Source organism: Panicum virgatum, chromosome 2N (assembly GCF_016808335.1).
Source record: "Panicum virgatum strain AP13 chromosome 2N, P.virgatum_v5, whole genome shotgun sequence".
In the NCBI taxonomy this organism is placed as follows: Eukaryota; Viridiplantae; Streptophyta; class Magnoliopsida; order Poales; family Poaceae; genus Panicum; species Panicum virgatum.
Window position 1 is genome coordinate 36,125,714 of NC_053146.1, and position 20,537 is coordinate 36,146,250.

Here is a 20,537-nt window from a genome sequence, read left to right on the forward strand (position 1 = left end):
AATCTGGTTACACACAAGCTCTTCAGGAGACAAAAAAAGAGACAAAAAAGATCATGGAGATTACACAAATACTTCTAGCCATGATGACATATGTTCCTTTATGCTAGATTTGGCCCTTAGGATAACTAAGGCAAATTCCTTATCAAAATGCCTGCGATAGTGGTCTTGGGAAGGCTGAATACTCCTGAAAATATAGTCATTCCGCTGCATCCAAATGCACCAACTCATAATTATGATTATGTCCATAAAGAATGGCACCCCGAGCTGTACTTTCAAGTTCTCCAAGGTGGTGAAAGCATCATCTTGTCCAACCACCAGACCAATGGTAGACAACACAGAGTTGTGCAAAATTATAGTGGATAAAGACGTGTGAGAGTTTCATCCACAGATTGATTGCAGCAAACACAAAAGTAGAAAAGCAGCACCATATTTCTTCTTTTCAACAATTCCCTGATAGATAGTCTATCATTAAGCAGCAACCAAAAGAAAACCTTATGTTTGTTCTGACAGGCTGACTTCCAAAGCCATTTAAAGGCAACATGTGTTACTCTATGACATGTGAGATGCTTATAGGCTTTGGATGATGAGAAATATGGCGGGCCCCATATATATGACCAGATGTCTGGATCAGATGATTCCTGTAGAGTTGACAACTCTTGTGCCAAACTTGTCAGCTGTTATAATGCTATGGCTGAGATTGGCAAGTGAAAGAGATTATTTGATCCCTCGACCTCCAGAGCAAACCTCAGGGAAATTCTTGTATTTCTGGCAAAGGAGAAGAGTTTTGGATATTGAATTTTATGCACTCTATTAAGCCACAAATCATCCCAAAATAAGCATGAGACACCATCCTGAATATTGACCATGGCCATTTCTTTGTATGCATCCAGAAGTTTTAGAATATCTCTCCACCGGAAGGAACCTTTTTTCTGAGAGGATGGTAGTGTACCATTGCTGTAGTATTTTTCCCAGACTAGATGAACCCATGTGATATCTTCCCTGTTGAAAAATTTGTGCAGATGTTTCAAAAGAAGGGCCTCATTCTGCGTTCTTTAGTTCAGCACTCCTAAACCACCTTCAGCTTTTGGTAAACAAACCAACTCCCTGGCTGCTTTTGGTGGGGATCTGGCATTGATATCAGCACCTCTCCAGAGACAGTGCTTTCTATATTTATCAATTTTTTAATCACAGTTTTATAGAAACTAAATGTGCACATAAAGTACATTGGCAATGCCGTGAATATAGCATTAGTCACCTCAAGTCTGCCTGCTTGTGAGAGAAAAGCTGATGTACAAGAGAGTCTATTCTCACATCTGCTCACCATGGGGAGAAAATCAATCACCTTTGGCTTTGTGAGACCAAGGAGGAGGCCAAGGTAAGTAAAGGGCAAGGAGCCAACAGAGCAACCAAAAGACTGTGTCAGAGTTTCTTCATCACTGATGTTGATAAGGATCAGCATAGATTTGAAATAATTAACCTTTAGTCCAGTAGAGATTGAGAATGTTTGTAAGATATTTTTCAGATTTATGACCTGTGTCTCTTCTCCTTCCATGAAAATCAATGTGTCATCAGATTCAGAAACGGTCAAACGGCACAGGAGATCAAGCAGCGGCCGGAGATCGCGGTAGCGAACCAACCTGCACCTGGTTTGCATTAGCGAGGGGGTATATAATTAATGAATGAAAATCCAGCTTATAATGAGCTCCAGGCTTCTGTACGTAGCTAGGTCAATATAATCCACGGGCGACGGCAGGTGCATAGCTGTAAAAAAAAATCATGAACAAGCGCCGAAGCAGCAGCGGCTACCATTCAAAAGAAAAAAGCCCAAGCTGAAGCAGCAGCGGCTAGCGGATTAGGATCGGATGGGCCACGCTTGCAGGGCTAAGGCCAGTCACAATGAAAATGATTTTGCTGACATGACGTAAAAGAGAGAAGGGAGAGTGTCATGAGATATGAGAGGAGTGTCATCGATGACACTCCTATGACTCGAATACCTAGTTTACAATCTTGATAACTGTACGATGACACTCTCCACTGAGACTGCCTAACGTGGCCACGGTGCATCCGCGGCGAGCCCAGCCGGTTTAATACTCTGTACAAGTGTTTTGCAAGCATATAATTTGGAAAGTGATTACAATAAAAGTGGAAGTAAGGAGATAGCAGCGAGTATATTACAGCAGCAAGTCTGTTCGAACTAATAAGATTACGTTTCGTCTAGATATAACACGTATGGGTACGGAAAAGAAGATCATGTGAAGCAAGGATCACGAAACTCAACCCTGGAAGCTACGGGAAAGCAAGAACCGCGAAGTTACAAAGAGGGAAAAAAAATGAAGATCAATGAATACAATTGTGGAAATCTTTTACACAGACATCATACTACTAGAAAACGGGCCATCGGTTCAGGCCAAAGGTACCAGCTGCTGTTGCAGCCGGTACCGATGGATATAGCAGCCGGTACCGATGGCCTTCGACCGACCTAGTGGAGGACAATTGGCACCGGGTGGTGGTTCCAACCGGTTCCAATGCGTCAGCATAGGAACCGGTTTGAACCACCACCCGGTACCAAATGAAGGCGGCGCTATAGGCACCGGTTGATGGTAATAACCGGTTCCTATGGTGATGAAATGTGGCAGCTGCCAGGAGCTCGGACCTAAGGCACCGGTTGGTGTCTTGACCCGGTATTATTGAACAAAATTTAGCACCGGGTCATTGAAACCAACCAGTGCCTTTGGCCCGAGCCTATAAATACCCCAGCCCCTGCCCCCTCAAGCTGCCGTGAACTCACTGTTCATGGCAGCTGAGTGAGGTGAGGGGAGGCAATTTTTTGCTTTTTTTTTGAAAAAAAGGTTAGTTATTTTTCTTTATAACTTAGCAATTAATTTTTAGAAACAATTATTACTTGATTTAGTTTATACATGTGATAATTATTTTTATTTGTAGCATCTTATTGTAGTTATATGCGTTATCAATTTATTTGATATTTGAATACTATCAAATTATTGTATTTATATGTTTTATCAATTTATTTGATAAGTGAATAATATCTATTTATTATAGTTATATGCATTATCAATTATATAAATATATTGTTATAAATTGGTAGTATGAATGAACTATTTGTACAGTACAATGATGTATATAAATGTATTGTGGATCCAGATGAGTCGGCAATGGATGTACATGGCCGACCGGCGTTCAAAGGAGTTCATGGATGGCGTGCATGAATTCATAGAAGCGGCCGAGAAACACAAGTATGGCGGTTTCGTTCGTTATCCATGCAAATTCTGTAAGAATGAGAAGGATTACTCATCATCAAGAACCATCCATAGTCACTTGTTCAATAGTGGTTTCATGCCGAACTACTATGTTTGGACCAAGCATGGCGAAAGAGGAATTGTGTTGGATAATAATGTAGAAGAAGAGGACAGAATTCCTGACTTTACAGCTAATTATAATTCCTTTTTCAATGACACTGCAATGGGTGAGCCTGAAGAAGATACTGAAGGATACGTTGTAGAAGATGATCTTGGTCAGATGCTGCGCGAAGCTGAGGAAGGTTGCGAAACAGAAAAGGAATCAACAGATCTGAAGCGTATGTTGGAGGACTACAGAACATTGTTGTACCCTGATTACAAACAAGACCAAAAGAAGTTGGGTACCACATTGGAATTATTGCAATGGAAGGCATCAAATGGTTTGTCTGACAAGGGATTCGAAGAGTTGCTGAAACTTATAAAAAACTTACTCCCTGAGGGTAACACCTTGCCGGAGACAACATAGGAGGCAAAAAAGTTGTTTGTCCTTTAGGATTAGAGGCACAGAAGATACATGCTTGTCCTAATGACTGCATCCTATATCGAGGTGAGTATGAAAATTTGGCTTCATGCCCTGTATGCAACGCATGCCGGTATAAGATCCCTCGAGATGATCCAGGCGACGTTGAGGGGATGCGTGTCAAGAAGAGGGTGCCTGCCAAGGTGATGTGGTATTTTCCTCTAATACCACGTCTGAAACGTTTGTTCATGAACAAAACGAATACTAAATTGATGCGATGGCACAAAGAAGAACGTAAGCAAGACAATATGTTGAGACACCCCGCTGATGGGTCGCAGTGGAGAAAAGTGGACAGAACATTCCCAACATTTGCAAATGATGCGAGGAATATAAGATTCGGCTTAAGTATGGATGGCATGAATCCTTTCGGTGAGCAGAGCAGTGGCCATAGTACCTGGCCTGTGACACTCTGTATATACAACCTTCCTCCCTGGTTGTGTATGAAGCGGAAATTCATTATGATGCCGGTGCTTATACCCGGCCCGAAGCAACCCGGTAACGATATAGATGTGTATCTGAAACCACTGATTGAGGATCTTCTATTGTTGTGGAAAGAGGAGGGTGTTCGTATGTGGGATGGGCACACAGAGGATCATTTTAACCTTCGTGCATTGCTTTTCATAACCACCAACGATTGGCCAGCACTAAGTAACCTCTCTGGACAATCCAATAAGGGTTATAGGGCATGCACCCATTGTTTAGAAGAAACCGACAACATGTACCTCAAGCACTGTAGGAAGATTGTGTATATGGGTCATCGTCGATTTCTTCCGATCAAACACCCATTAAGGAGGAGGCATGCTCACTACGATGGAAAGGCAGATCATCGTACCAAGCCTAGGCACCGTTGTGGGAAAATGGTGTTTGAAATGGTCAAAGATATAAAAGTAGTATTCGGAAAAGGACCCAGCAGCAGATCAGTGCAGAGTGATGACGGATGTGCACCTATGTGGAAGAAGAAGAGTATTTTTTGGGAGTTACCTTATTAGGAAGTCTTAGACGTCCATCACGCAATTGATGTGATGCACCTAACAAAAAATCTTTGTGTGAACCTTCTAGGCTTCCTTGGTGTCTATGGTAAGGCAAAGGATACATTGGAAGCGCGGCAAGATCTTCAATGTATGAAACAAAGGGCCGCCCTACATCCAGAAAAAAGGGATAAATGACGTCATTATCTAGGTCCTGCGTGCTACACTCTTAGTAAGGAAGAGAAGCAAAGTATGTTTGACTATTTGAACAGTATCAAGGTCCCATCAGGCTACTCTTCGAATATAAAGAGGCTACTGAACTTGAAAGAGAAGAAATTCGTAGACGTAAAGTCCCATGACTGTAATGTGTTGATGGCGCAATTGATTCCAGTTGCACTTAGAGGTATTCTACCAGCTAATGTTCGAGCAACAATCATAAAGCTATGCGCCTTTCTCAATACAATTTCTCATAAGGCAATCGATCCATCGAGTTTAAGCAGACTACAAGAGGATGTTGTCCAAAGTTTAGTCAGTCTTGAAATGATATTTCCTCCATCATTCTTCAATATTATGACGCATCTTCTAGTTCACATTGTCAAAGAGATTGGTATTCTCGGTCCTGTTTTCCTTCATAATATGTTCCCTTTTGAACGATACTTTGCAGTCCTAAAGAAATACGTTCGTAATCGGGCTCATCCAGAAGGAAGCATTGCGAAGGGTTATGTCACAGAGGAGGTCATTGAGTTTTGTGTTGACTATGTGGAAGAACTCTGCCCAATTGGGATTCCAGTATCACGTCATGAGGGGCGGCAGATTGGAAAGCGCACACTTGGAAGAAAATCAGTAAATGCCACAAATCATGCCACATTGAGCAAAGCACATCTCACAGTTCTGCAACAATCAGCCTTGTGGCTCCATACATGGAGGAGCACATGCAAATTGTGCGAAGCATATACCCTTTGAAGTCTGAGACATGGATTACAAAACATCATAACGATACATTCGCCACCTGGTTGCAGAAGGAAGTCATGGCTAACGATCAAATTCATGAGCAGCTAGCTTGGCTGGCCAGGGGTCCGGCAAATTCAATCTTGATGTACCAAGGATATGAAATTAATGGTTACACATTTTATACAAGAGCCCAAGATAACAAGAGCACCAATCAAAATAGTGGTGTCCGTATAGATGCCACCGACTCTAGTGGCCAAACGAACTCATATTTTGGTTACATTGAAGAGATCTGGGAACTCGACTATGTGCCATTGAAAATACCTCTATTTCGTTGTCAATGGGTTAAACTCACAGGAAAAGGTGTCGATATCGACGAGTACGGAATGACAATGGTAGACCTCAAAGAGCTTGGCTATCGAGACGAACCATTCGTCCTAGCTAAAGATGTCACTCAAGTTTTCTATGTGCAGGACATGTCTAGCAAACCGAGAAAGGACAAGTCCAGGAATAAATCAAGATTTGTAGGTGCCGAAGATGAAACAAAGCGCCATATTGTTCTGGCAGGAAAAAGGAAAATTGTGGGAGTCGACGAGGTCACAGATGAAGAAGAATACAATAAGGTTGAAGATATGACTCCATTCGCAGTGGAGGTTGACACAAGTATTCTTTTAGCCGAAAAGGAGGCTCCGTACACACGTCATGATCATAATGAAGGGACGATTGTAAAGCGAACCATCGTTAATATTCCCTTAGTTGAATGATTATGTCTTGTAATATTCCCGTGAACATGATATTAATGATTATCTATGATTGTTATGACAATTATCAGATTTATTATGCAATTATCCGCTTTATTGTGCATTAAAATAATTTATTATGCAATTATCAGATTTATTGTGCATTTAAATTATTTATTATGTAACTAATAGAATTATTATGCATTTATACTACTTATTATGCATTTAAATGATTTATTATGCAATTATCTGATTTATTATGCATTTAAATGATTTATTATGCAATTATTTGATTTATTATGTATTTAAATGATTTATTATGCACTGAAATGATTTATTATGCAATTAACTGATTTATTATTCATTGAAATGATTTATTATATAATTAAATGAATTATTATGCAATTATTTGATTTATTGTGCATTTAAATAATTTATTATGCAATTATCTGATTTATTATGCATTTAAATGATTTATTATGCAATTATCTAATTTATTATGCATTTAAATGATTTATTATGCACTGAAATGAATTATTATGTAATTAAAAGAATTATTATGCATTTAAATGATTTATTTTGCATTTATCTGATTTATTATGAATTTAAATAATTTATTATGTAATCAAAAGAATTATTATGCAATTATCTGATTTATTATGTATTTAAATAATTTATTTTGCTTTTAAAAGATGTATTATGCAATTTTCAGTAAAACCTATTGGCACCGGTTGACATTTTCAACCGGTGCCAATGTCTTTAGACAAAAGAAATGGGTGACCTGGAGCCGAACCCGGGCCGCGGCGAATAAATATCTTTGGCTTTCCATTGAGCTATGTTGTGATTTGAAGTTTCAAGGCGGCAAAACATCTAAAGTACTTCTGAAAAGAGCCTAAGGCACCGGTTTTCTGATTCCAACCGGTGCCTTAGGCCCATTTCATTTCCCGCCCGTTGAGGCTTTTGGCACCGGGTGATATCTCCACCTGGTGCCTATGGCTCTCCATTGGCACCGGGTGGTCTTCCAACCGGTGCCTTAGGACCTTTTTGGCACCGGGTGGTGTTTTCACCCGGTGCCAAATGCTCGATAGTATAAAAAGTGTGCCCTGTTCTCTCTTCTTCCTCACTTCTCCCTTCCACTACCGGCCCTCTCGACGCCCCCGATCCTCGACGCCGCCATCGCCCCCTCCGACGATCGTCCACCGCCGCCGCCACCCACTCCTCCACCGAAGCGCCTCCTCCTCGACGCCCCCTCCTCGACGCCCCCGCGCGGCCGCGCCCGTACAGGTGCGCCGCCGCCCCTCCACCTCAACGCCGCCGCCACCTCCACCTCAACGCCACCGCCCTCTCCGCCTGGAATGACGCGCCCCGGCCGCATTCGACGACCCCGCGCCTCCTCCTCAACGGCGCTGAACCCGCCCTGCGCCGCCGCCCCTTCGCTGCTGTCTGCCTCGACGCCGCCGCCCCCTTCCCTGCGCGCCGCCTCGTCGTCGCCTTGATATCGTCCCCTGCGCGCCACTACCGCCAGGATCCTCGACGCCGATGCCGCCAAGTCATCCCGAGCCACCGGAGCAGCTTCGCCGTCAACTCCGCCGCCGGTGCGCCGCCGCCCGACGTCGAGCCGCCGTTCCTATCCTCCCCGACCTCAACCCCGAGCACCAGAAGGTGCGCTTGGAGTCCCTCTTGCGTATCCCCTACCCAGAACACGCCGCCGAGGCCTATCCTCGCCGGAACATCGCTGGCAGGGGAAGCTCTGCTCGAGCTCCGGCGACCAAGGGCATATCTGCAAATAAAAAGGACCCAAGTGTTAGATCTAGGGGCTGAAATGTAAAGATTTCAAGAAACTTTCTAAATTCAAACCTGTGAACTTGTAAAATCGATATCAAATGGAGGAAAAATCAGAAAAATGCAAACTCAAATGTTTTGGACTCTCTGAAAAGATTCTACAACTTTGTATATATCCACTTTGGCTGAAATCGAATAGTTTTAATTGTTTGTTAAATGAAAGAATAAATAAGGGATAAATGTTCTAGGAGTTCTACTTGTGAACTATAACTGATTTTTGGATATGTTATGCTTCATGCCAACAATAGCTCTATGCAAAATTTGGAACACCAATGGACAGCTCTAGCTATATGAAAACCCACACCTTGTTAGATATAGTCATAAACTTAAGGATTTATTTTTGGTTGATCTGCTCCAGTGCTGTGAATGAAAATTTTTCCATGCTCTTATAGCACTAAAAGAACACCAATGCAAAAGTTTGAATTTTTTTTGAACATTGTGACTATATATTCCATTAAATCTTGATTAGATGCTATTTAATTAGTATAAATAGTTCCTCTAGTAGGGAAAAGCTAAGTTTTATTCCAGTGCTTGCTTTTAGTGATATTAGCCTGCATGAAAATTTGGAGCTTCAGATAATGGTTAGAACTGGAGGTACTAAATTACCATGCTGTCATATGGATGATTTTGTTATTTTATTTCTGGTAGCTCTACTACATTTCTAACCATGAAACTTTCACCATGATCTAATATTTGTACCAAGAGGCTATGGTGAATGTTTGGGATATGATGCATGATAAGTTACAACTCAAATAAATATGCATGTTACAAGATGAATATATAGCTTACGAATTTTAATGATGGACATTAGGGTTGATAATTTTTCTAAGGCTTACTCACTACTAGAAATTTCTTATAGAGATATTTCTTAGAATTATATAGTGAATTATAGAGAATTATAGAACTAGAATTATAAAGAATTATAGAGAATATTTGTTATAGATATATTTCTTAGAATTATATAGTGAATTATAGAGAATTATAGAACTAGAACTATAGAGAATATTTGTTATAGATATATTTCTTAGAATTATATAGTGAATTATAGAGAATTATAGAATTAGAATTATAGAGAATTATAGAGAATATTTCTTATAGAGATATTTTTTAGAATTCAATTATGGATATTCTTAGAATTGAATTATGGATATAGTTTTTTCCTTTAATTACTTTTTCTTTACATGTGTATTTCTATGTCAATTATGAGATGTAAATATCTATGTCCTTATTCAATGTAAATGTCAATTATGTAATTCTTAATTCTTAATTCAAATGTGTCAATTATGAGATGTGCATGTCCTTATATAGTGAATTTTTGTACTTTTATTTCAACTAACTCACGCAAACACGCGCAAACTCTCGCAGTCTCCTTCGATCACACACCCGACCTCTCGCTTCTTCTCTCACACCCGACTTCTCGCTCTCTCCCTGCTATAAAACACTTGCACCTCTCGTTGTCTCCTTGTCACCGACGCTCACTCTCTCGCTCACACACACGCACACACACACACACACTTTCTCTCTCACACACACACACACTCACTCACACACACACTCACACACTCTCTCTCTCCCCCACTAACACACACACAGACACACACACACTCTCTCTCACACACACAAACACACACACTCTCTCTCTCTTTCTTTGTCCCTCTAACATACACACACACACACTCTCTCTCAAACACGCATATTTGTTTAAAGAATTGAATTCTCCTACTTCATTTAAGAATGGACACATACTCTAACACATTTTTATGGTTTCAGTTAAGGATGGACCCCTTCGGTGATGATGAGGTCGCCGAGCAATACATGTTGGACGCAATAAACGAAGATATGAGGGCCAACACCACCCAGCCAATCACTGAAGAAGATGCTCAGACAGCTGATTCGTTCCTGAATATGTCTGGAGATGCCGATGAAGAAGATGATGACTTTGCGCCACCGCCCAATCAACAGCAGCATGTTCCAGTACGAATCTTAAAACTATATGCATGGTGACTTCGGTAGATTAGTTTTGCGATTAACATATCTTTTCTGTAATTTAGTCGACCTCCGCATCGACTTCATTGAGCCAGTCAAAAGGGAGACGCCAGCCAACCAAGAAAATGGAGGGAAGACAGGTCGTCAAAGAAGTGGACGCAGAGGGCTGTCCAAGTGCTCCAGAGGCTGCTAGCACAAAATTTGTCAACCAATGTGGGGTTATTGTTCGGGCAAGAATTCTGATCACCACAAGACTATGGAAAACGAGCAAACCCGAAGAACAGCAACACGCCGTGCCTGCACATCAGAAGGAAATGCTATGGGCAGAACTCAAGGATATGTTCACTCTTTCTGAAGAAGTTGACCAAGAACTTGTGAAGAAATGTGCCTTGAAAAAGATGCCCCTTGCCTTTGCAACTTTCAAGAAGAAGTTGTACATCAATTACATCAAGAAGGATAAGGAGCCGAACTGGGACGATCTTCCTCAGGTTAAACCATACTGGGAGGAGTTCAAACAATACAAACTATCAGAGTAAGCCCAAGAAAAATCCGAACAGGCCAAGGTGAATGCAGCAAATAAGAAGTACAGCCACCACCTTGGGGCTGCCGGGTACAAGAAGTCAATAAAAAAAATGGCAGAAGATGGATCAGGACCTTATGGATAGAGGCATCAGGCCGACGACTTGGGATTGGCCAGATAGATCCAAGTGATGGTTATTTGCTAATGGCGTGACACTAAACCAGTTGGATGGAAATTTGGTCATGCCCGAGCATATGCAAGAAGTGTCCCGCGATCTAGTCGCTGCAATAAATGAGACCCAACAAGGAACATTCCAGCCTCAAAGGGAGAATGATGAGCTGACAAGGGCATTAAAGAATCCGGAACACCCTGGACGAGCCCACGGCATCGGCGTGGTCCCATGGAAAGTTGCTTGGGCCGGAGATTCCTCTTACAAGACTCACCGAAAGAGCAAAGCCGAACAGGAAGAGAAACTTCGTGCCATGCAAGAAGAGATGACAAGGAAGGTTGCGTCCTTGGAATCTCAGATGGACGCCAAGGTCAATAAGGCAGTGCAGCTAGCTCTGAGCCAAAGGGGCACTGCTGGGTCGCACCCGGATGTTGTGATAAGCCCGGTCTCTCAGCAACGCAGCAGCTGTGCATCCACAGTGGCGCCCGACGTACAAGCGGAACAACAACCCCAGATTGAGCCAACGGCGGTAGATGACCAGAGGTATCCAGTGGACGATGTCACCATGCCGACACCGTGCGAGCTTCATGTGCGAGCAAGAAATATATCCATTCATGTCGCATACGGGTCAGCCCTGCCCCTGAATCCTTCTACTACAATTCATGGAAGGCCAATACCCCATGGCTACACCTCCGTCACAGTCGAGCAGATAGTTGGAAACAATGAGGATCTTGAGCTCGACTTCGTTGGAGGGGATGGAGAGAAGACATTGGGAGACGCACTGCACGGGGTCGTTCTATGGCGCAAGGCCGACATCAAACTTACTGCAAGCACAACGGCTCTCGTACAGACCGATTGCCCGTCTCCGCGGTCTCCCTCACCGCCGTCCCCACAACCACCTCCTTCACCACTATCTCCGTCGGCGCAAAGGGCCACGAGTACTCCAATTCCTCTTGACCCAGAAAAAGGAAAGAAAAAGACAGCATCCCTCCCAGCGGCTGGACCCTCAAAGAAGAAGCAGAAACGGTGGAAAGAAAATTAACCTACGAGAAAACTGCTGAGGAGTTGGAAGAGGAGTCTGCTCGATATATAAAAGAACAATTGAAGCCTAAAGTCCCCCCGCCGAGGGAAAAGGTACCTCTAGAACTTGGGAAAAAGCTTCTCGCAAACCTAGACAACCCACCAAAACTGAAAAGGTTACCCTCGGACTATGATCGTACTCTGACAAAAGCACACAAGGTGAGAAATCTGAAGAAAAAATGTGGCAAGACCATTCCTCAGCTTGGCACACAACAAAAAGGACTCGAGCCCCTCCGGGTGCCAAGGTTGCCACTCCTACACCCGACGGACGTACAACTCCAGGAGGACATACAGGCCGCGATATTTCTTTCTGAAACTGCATTAACGCTAGAGAAGGCAACGGGGCAAGTGGAGGCGGAAATCCCTGTCGCTCCCATTCTTACTCCATTCCAGTATGGAAAACCTTTTGTCACTGAGGAAGAGGAGAAAAGTCTAGGCACGCAGATGTTCAATTTGCATAGATGGTACCTGCGAATGTCGAATGACCTAGGGAAAATGTTTGGAGTCAAGTATCGTGACCATGATTTCTTCCGCGGGGAGGAGGACTTCTGGGTGTACTTCGAAAATTTATATCACATTTACCATCGATAAGCCCTCGACGCCTCTATCATCACCATTTGGGTTTTGTAAGTATCACTTACCTCTACATTAATACTTTTTGTTAACAAGAACATAATTATATGTGTGCATTATAAAATTTCTATTGTATCGTTTAGACAGGAGACCCAAAGAAGTCGAAAACATGGATGGCACCATCAGATCGGCTTCATGTTGTGGCAGAACCGCCTAAATTATCCCGGCTCAAGTGCGTAAACCATCACCATAAAGGCAACATTAGCTTAAACGCACTTCAAACGGAACAATTTTTTGGTCTGTCGGGTAACGTCCCGATACAACCACCGATTCTCGGATCGAACAAGCATACCTCGCACGAAGGCGAGTCCAGAGATATTACAACCACAAATTTTACAACACAGGCAAGTTCAGTAGTGATTACAAAATAGTTCAAACCATTATTACAAAACCAACTTAAGTAAAACAGTTCTACAAAACATAATTATAAGTTCAGAGTCTAAACAGCGGAAGATGAAACACGATTTCTACAACACGTCGCCAAAAGTATACCAAGCTAGCCCAAGCCGGGTATCACTCGTCATAGTCATTGCCGGCCGAAGACGTATCCCATTCTACGGACCAGCCAGGAGGCAAAGCGCAAGGATAGGTCAAGCTAGCGATCTGATCCTCAAAACTCATACCTGAAAAAGGATTTCAACAGCAAGGCTGAGTATTCTAATACTCAGCAAGACTTAACCGACAACGGGTATAAGTAGCCCACCTTAGCTAGACTATGCAAGGCATTTGTAAGGCTCTGGTTTTCCTTTGCTGAAAAGCAATAAAGAGTAGGTCCTTACTTTCAAGTTTTAGCTTCAAGATTCTAGTTGATTAACCATTCTATGTAAGCATCTACTAACCAAACATGGTGGAACTTCTAAGCAAGCATCAAGATTAATAAGAATATTGTTGCTCTTATTACTCTGTGTGGCAAAGAGATCAAGCAGTCTCATTTCATCGTGAGAGGCGGACGATTCTGAATCGAAATTCAACCTTGCAAGGGTAACCTAGCACACACGTCTGGAATACCGTCGGGTCATTCCCAAACAACCGTTAACCTTTCTTTCCGGCTTGTGGATAGTGTCACTCTCCCCGACTACAGGGCTCCAAGGCCGAACCTTGTCCCTAGAAGTCGTAGTGTTGTGCAACATAAAATAAAACCTATCCCTACTGAGAGAGTGGGAGGTATATCCACTCCCCGGTCCAATCGGCTACTAGGCTTGCCGCGTACCATATTTACGGCATGTGACTAGTACTTTCAAAAACTTAACCAGCACTACCACACACCGCGACCTTAGCAAGTTTATCAACACAGACGGGGTCTCACATAGGACATAATATCGAACACAACCCCGTCCGTCGTCCTTATATTGATAACAGAAAGTAAACAAGCAATTCCTATAAAGCTCGCGAGTGACAGGCAATCACTCGACTTTTACCGGTCCTATAAGCTTAGCAATTATTCGAACTCAAGTCTAGTGTTCAGTACATAGGTTCCTAGGATCATGCATCTAGAGTTTCAATTCAACTCCTATGAACTGTAAATGCACAAGTAAAATAATACAGTAAATGAAATTAATTTTGAAGTATAGGTTATGTCCGGGGCTTGCCTTCTCGGTAATTGCTAACTATTTCAGCGCTAGGCTCTTCCGAACTTTGGTTCGGGGCTTCAGTTAGTTCCGCAGTGTTCACTTGAGCTTCGAGATCACCTCCGTCAGACTCCGGAATCAACTCGTACGTCCCGTCTGACAAAGTAGTCGTATCTATATGTAATGCAAGAACAACATTATAAACAAACATGGGCAATCGTTTATAGAGTAGTTAAATGACAAATTTAACTACACAAGGCATCATGATTAACAGCACAAAAGAAGTTAACTAACTTCATAAAATGAGTGGTGGTGATTTATCATACCACTAAGTCATGGTTTGTAAATAAATCATCAAATCAGAGTACAAAAAGTAATAAATTATACCAAAATTACACTAAACAGAACACGAACAAAGTAATCTACCCTTCAAAAATCATATCAAGACATGTAATCATTTAATCACAATAAATCATTTATGCAGGCAACACCTTGTACAAGCTTGAATTATACAGACTAGAATATTGCAAAGTAGAAGCTCAAAATTTAACAGGAGATTTACAAAGGTAAGATCTAGCTACAGTGAATTTTTCATGATTTTATCTACACAGAATTAACTCTGAGAAAATAACTAAAACAAACAACAGATTAGCAAGATTTATTTTTAGCCCCTAATCTAGCCATGAACTAAGGCTCAAACTTCCTGGACAAGCTAATATACTCCAGAAGAACACTCAGGAATATTTTCAGGATTTAACAAGAACAGAAACTATTTATCATAAATAAAGTATACTAAACAAGTATTAAATCAAATAAATAGCTACACAAGAGAACTGATCATGAAATTTTTATAGCAAAGCTAGTGTAACATGAGTAAACTACCACAAAAATTTCAGAGCAAGACCAGCTTTCAAGCATTAGATAAGAAAAAGACTAAACATCTAGTATTTATTTACCTAGTGACACAAAACCATTTATACGGCAAAAACTTGCAACTAAAGCCTAACATATTATGGTTCTACTGCATAGAGCTCTTCAAGAGGATTCCAAAACATCAAGATTTTCTAATTTACGAATTTTCTACGAATTGATCTAGAATTTCAAAGTTCACTGAAAATATTACAAAGCAGCCCCTACTGGCACTATTCATCTGAGTCTAGGCCTATGCAAATAACCCCCTGGGTTTTCTTTCCTTTCAACCCGAGGTCCCTGGGCCGGGTCAGAGAGGGGAGGCGGCGGTTGACCGGCCGTTTCCCGGCGAGGGGCTCACCGGCGGCGAGAGGGGAGGGGTGCGTGAGCTTCACGGGTGCAAGGCGCACCTCTGGGTGGCCTAGGGTTGCGCGGAGGGGCTCGGAATCGGCAGCTCGGCGGAGCAGGGCGGGTCGGTGGCGGAGGCAAGCGACGGCGAGGGTGCTCCGGTGAGGTTCAGGCGAGGGGAAGTGGCCTGGGAGCTGCGCGAGGTTGAGGCGGTGCTAAAGGTGGGGGCTGTAGGGGTAGAGCGGGTCTGGGGTGGCGGCTCCGCGGCGGGGTGAAGCTCGCCGGCGTTCGGGGTGAGCGGCGGCGGCGTTCTGGGGCGTGGGGTTAGGGAACTGGCGAAAAGAGGAGGGGAATAGAGCGCGGGGCTTCTTGTAGTGCTCAGGCGCGCGAAAGATCGAGAGCTGGGCCTCGGGTTTGGGCTCTCCACGGCGGCGTCGCGGTGGCGGCCGCCGGGGAGGTTCTGGGCGCGGCGGGGCGGCGTGGCGAGGGGTGGAGGCGCCAGCGCGAGGCAACAGGCGGGGGAGGAGCTCGTCCGCGACGCGTGGGCGCCAGCGCACGGCGAATTGATGGCCGGGAAGGCCGGGAAATCGTCGGCGGGCGGCGCTGTCGGTGGCCGGCGGCGAGAAGCAGAGCAGAGAGGGGGAGATGGTCATAAGGGCAATTTTGCAATTTCCAAAAGTTCCAGGGACCTTTCTGTAAACAAGCAATAATTTTTAAATCAAAGCTCAAATGGAAAAGTACCCAACATGAAAGTTGTTCAAAATTTCAAGATCTACAACTTTGATGTTGTGCAAAAATTTATTTGGCCAAAGCTTCAAGAGCTAAAATTAAAACTGTTGAAGGGATTTTGAATTCCAGGAAATTTGTTTTTTTTTTGAAGCAATTTCATTTCAAATGTAGACCTTCAAGCAAAAATTGATGCCATGCAATAAATGCACTAAAATTTTGCACAAACACCCTCCACAAAAGCTATATTCAGAAATAACTATATAAAGGACCTTGCATAAAATCATAATTACACATATACCCTTTCATAATTACAAAAAGATCCTTTTTAAGTAATTCTAGCACATGATGCATAGCAAACCTACCCAATTACTGTGCAGACACTTAATTAATTACTGTGTAAACACCCGGGATGTTACAGCCTTCCCCCCTAAAAAGGAATCTCGTCCCGAGATTACAGGAAGAAAAGGGTGCAAAGAATTGGTACCTGGATTGGTTCTAAGAAAGTCGGGAAAGTTTCTTTGGAGAAAATTTTCAGTCTCCCAAGTAGCTTCTTCTACAGTATGCTGATTCCACTGGATCTTGTACATTTTAACTTTCTCCCTTCTAGTACTTCTTTCTTTGGTGTCAAGAATCTTGATCGGATACTCCGTATAAGATAGATCGGATTCAATTTCGATATCTTGTGGTTCAAGGATTTCAGTAGGTACCCTGGTGCACTTCCGAAGTTGTGAGACATGGAAGACATCATGAACGGCGGCCAACTGAGATGAAAGACGAAGTCGGTAGGCAACGGGTCCACAAGTTTCGATAATTTCAAATGGTCCAATGTATCGGGGTGCTAATTTTCCTTTTAATCCAAAGCGTTGAACACCTTTAGTAGGAGATACTCGCAAATATACAAAGTCTCCTACCTCGAATTGTAAAGGATCTCTCCTTTTGTCTGCATAACTTTTCTGTCTTGATTGAGCTGCTTTAAGATTAACCTGGATAATTCTGACTTGCTCCTCTGCCTCCGAAACTAAATCTGGCCCAAAAATTTTGCGTTCCCCAGCTTGTGACCGATTCAAAGGAGTTCGACACCTTCGACCGTATAATGCTTCAAATGGGGCCATTTGCAAGCTAGATTGATAACTGTTATTGTATGAAAACTCTGCCAGTGCTAAGCACTTAACCCAATTCTTGCCATATTGAATAACACATGCCCTCAACATGTCTTCAAGGATTTGATTGATTCGTTCAGTTTGCCCATCTGTTTGTGGATGATAAGCCGAACTACGAATCAATTTTGTTCCAAGGGATTCCTGCATTTGCTCCCAGAAACGTGCTATAAACTGAGGCCCACGATCAGAAATAATCGTCTTTGGAATGCCATGTAAACGAACAATCTGATCGAGATAAATCTCTGCGTACTTCTTGGCAGAATAAGTGGTGTGTACTGGAATAAAATGAGCGGTCTTGGTGAGTCTATCAACGATTACCCAAACAGAATCATGCCTATGAGGAGTAATGGGTAAACCAACGATAAAATCCATACTGATGTCCTCCCATTTCCAGGATGGAATAGATAAAGGTTGGAGAGTACCAGCTACTTTCAAATGACTAGCTTTAACTCTTTGACAGACATCACACTCAGAAACATATCTGGCGATCTCTCTTTTCATTCGAGTCCACCAGAAATTTTGTTTGAGATCATGGTACATCTTGGTACCACCGGGATGAATCGAAAACTTCGATAGATGTGCTTCATCAAGGATTTGCTTTCTAAGCTGATGATCCTTAGGTACTACCAGTCGGGATTCGAACCATAGAACTCCCCTATGATCCACTCTGAAACATTTATACTTTGCTTCTCCCTGTGATAACTTTTCCTTGATAACCTTGATACCCTCATCATGTAATTGTCCCATGATGATGCTATCATGAAGTGTAGGCTCAAGGGATATATGGTTCAAACTTCCTTGAGGTACCATTTCTAGGTTTAACTTCATCATTTCCTGGCATAGAGTTTCATTGAATGGTTCTACAGATAGACAATGGCATTGTGACTTGCGGCTGAGTGCATCCGCAACCACATTAGCCTTTCCTGGATGATAATGTACTTCTAGATCATAATCCTTTATCAACTCCAGCCAGCGTCTCTGTCTCATGTTGAGATCCGCTTGAGTGAAGATATATTTGAGACTCTTATGGTCAGTGTAAATATTACAGTGAGTTCCCATAAGATGATGTCTCCACATCTTAAGAGCGTGAATAACCGCTGCTAATTCCAGATCATGGGTCGGATAATTCTTCTCATGATCCCGGAGAGCTCTTGATGCATAAGAAATAACCCGGTTGTCCTGCATAAGCACACAACCAAGTCCCGTACCCGACGCATCACAATAGACATCAAAAGGTTTAGTACTGTCCGGTGTAGACAATACTGGAGCGGTAGTCAATCTTGCTTTAAGAGTTTGGAAAGCTTCTTCACACTTATCATTCCAAACGAACTTCACTCCCTTCTTTAATAACTCCATCATAGGCTTGGCTATTCTGGAGAAATCAGTAATAAACCGACGATAATATCCAGCTAAACCAAGAAAACTGCGAATTTGATGAACTGAAATAGGAGATTCCCAATCCATCACTTCTTGTACTTTAGTTGGATCAACAGATATACCATCACTGGAGATAGTGTGACCTAAGAATTTCACACTGTCCAACCAAAATTCACACTTGGAGAATTTGGCATAAAGATGATGATCTCGTAATCGTTGGAGAACGATACGCAAATGTTCAGCATGATCTTCTTCATTCTTGGAGTAGATCAAGATATCGTCAATGAAAACCACGACGAATTTATCCAGCTCCGGCATGAAGACTGAATTCATCAAGTACATAAAATATGCTGGGGCATTGGTAAGACCAAAAGACATAACCAAATATTCATATAGTCCATATCTGGTAGAGAAAGCAGTCTTTGGAATATCACAAGGCTTGATCTTTATTTGATGGTAGCCAGAACGAAGATCAATCTTAGAGAAAACCTTAGCTCCAGCTAACTGATCAAACAGAATATCAATGCGGGGAAGAGGATACTTGTTTTTAATAGTAACCGCATTGAGTGGTCGATAATCAACACATAGCCTCAAACTATTGTCTTTCTTCTTCACAAACAGGGCTGGACATCCCCAGGGTGAAGAACTGGGACGTATAAAACCTTTGTCAAGAAGGTCTTGGAGTTGGACTTTCAATTCTGCTAATTCATTTGGAGGCATTCGGTACGACCTCTTAGAAATAGGGGCGGTACCGGGTTGAAGTTCGATAACAAACTCGATGTCTCTATCAGGAGGCATTCCAGGTAAATCATCTGGAAATACATCCGCATACTCCCACACAATAGGGATATCTTCAAGTTTAATTCCTTTTGCGGCATAAGCACAAGAGTTAATATACTCTCGTTGGGGTAGATAGAGTATGGTGGCTCCTTGATGTGGTGAATCTATCTCGACAGCCCGGGAAGAGATATCTAATAGCACTTTATGTGTAGTCATCCAATTCACGCCTAGAATAACATCCATGCCTTCTAAATTTAGCAAAATCAAGTCTGTCTTTATCAATTTGCTACCCAGCTTAATTGGCACACATCTAGTGATTTGATTGGAAGCTATCTTCCCACCAGGGGTTGTTATCATAAACGATCCCTTAGTATGACAAAAATCCAATCCTAATCTTGCTCCAAATTTGGCACTTATAAAACTATGCGTTGCACCAGAATCAAATAATATGACTGCGGGTTTATTGTGGATAGAGAAAGTACCCGTCATTACTGGTGCTCCTGCTGGAAGGTCTGCAAGAGTAGTGAAATTAACTCGCCCTTGCCGGACTTGCACTATTTGCCTCTTGCCCTTGCCCTTGTTGTTGTTGTTGTTGTTGTTGTTGTTGTTCTGATTAGAGTTTTGCCCTGGATTGTTTCTTCTGGGTTGTGGACAATTCTTGGCAAAATGAGAAGCACTGCCACAGTTGAAACATCTATTATTACTATTCCCACTATTGAACTGTGGGGCATTCGGCCTTGGGCTAAACTGCTGTTGTTGCTGTTGCTGAGGCACTGGAGGTCTGAATCCTCCTTGTTGCTGAGGCGGCCTAAAGACAAACCTACCCACTGGGGCATTTCTTTGTGGAGGCCTAGGTGGAGTATTTTGCACCAGGCGATACCTCGGTGGCTGAGCACTCGAGGGTCCCGTTGGTGCCTTCCGCTTTTTCTCAGCACGATGTGCA

At 42.7% G+C, this 20,537-nt stretch overlaps 1 long non-coding RNA gene across 1 annotated transcript; it reads right to left on the reverse strand.

Annotated features, from left to right (window-relative positions):
• Positions 1–343: 343 nt before the first annotated feature.
• On the reverse strand, positions 344–1,756 carry LOC120660303. Its single transcript, XR_005669518.1, has 2 exons — positions 1,478–1,756; positions 344–1,348 (listed from the first exon to the last, which is right to left on the reverse strand). It is a non-coding gene; the product is annotated as an uncharacterized LOC120660303 (long non-coding RNA).
• Between the last annotated feature and the right edge of the window lie 18,781 nt (positions 1,757–20,537).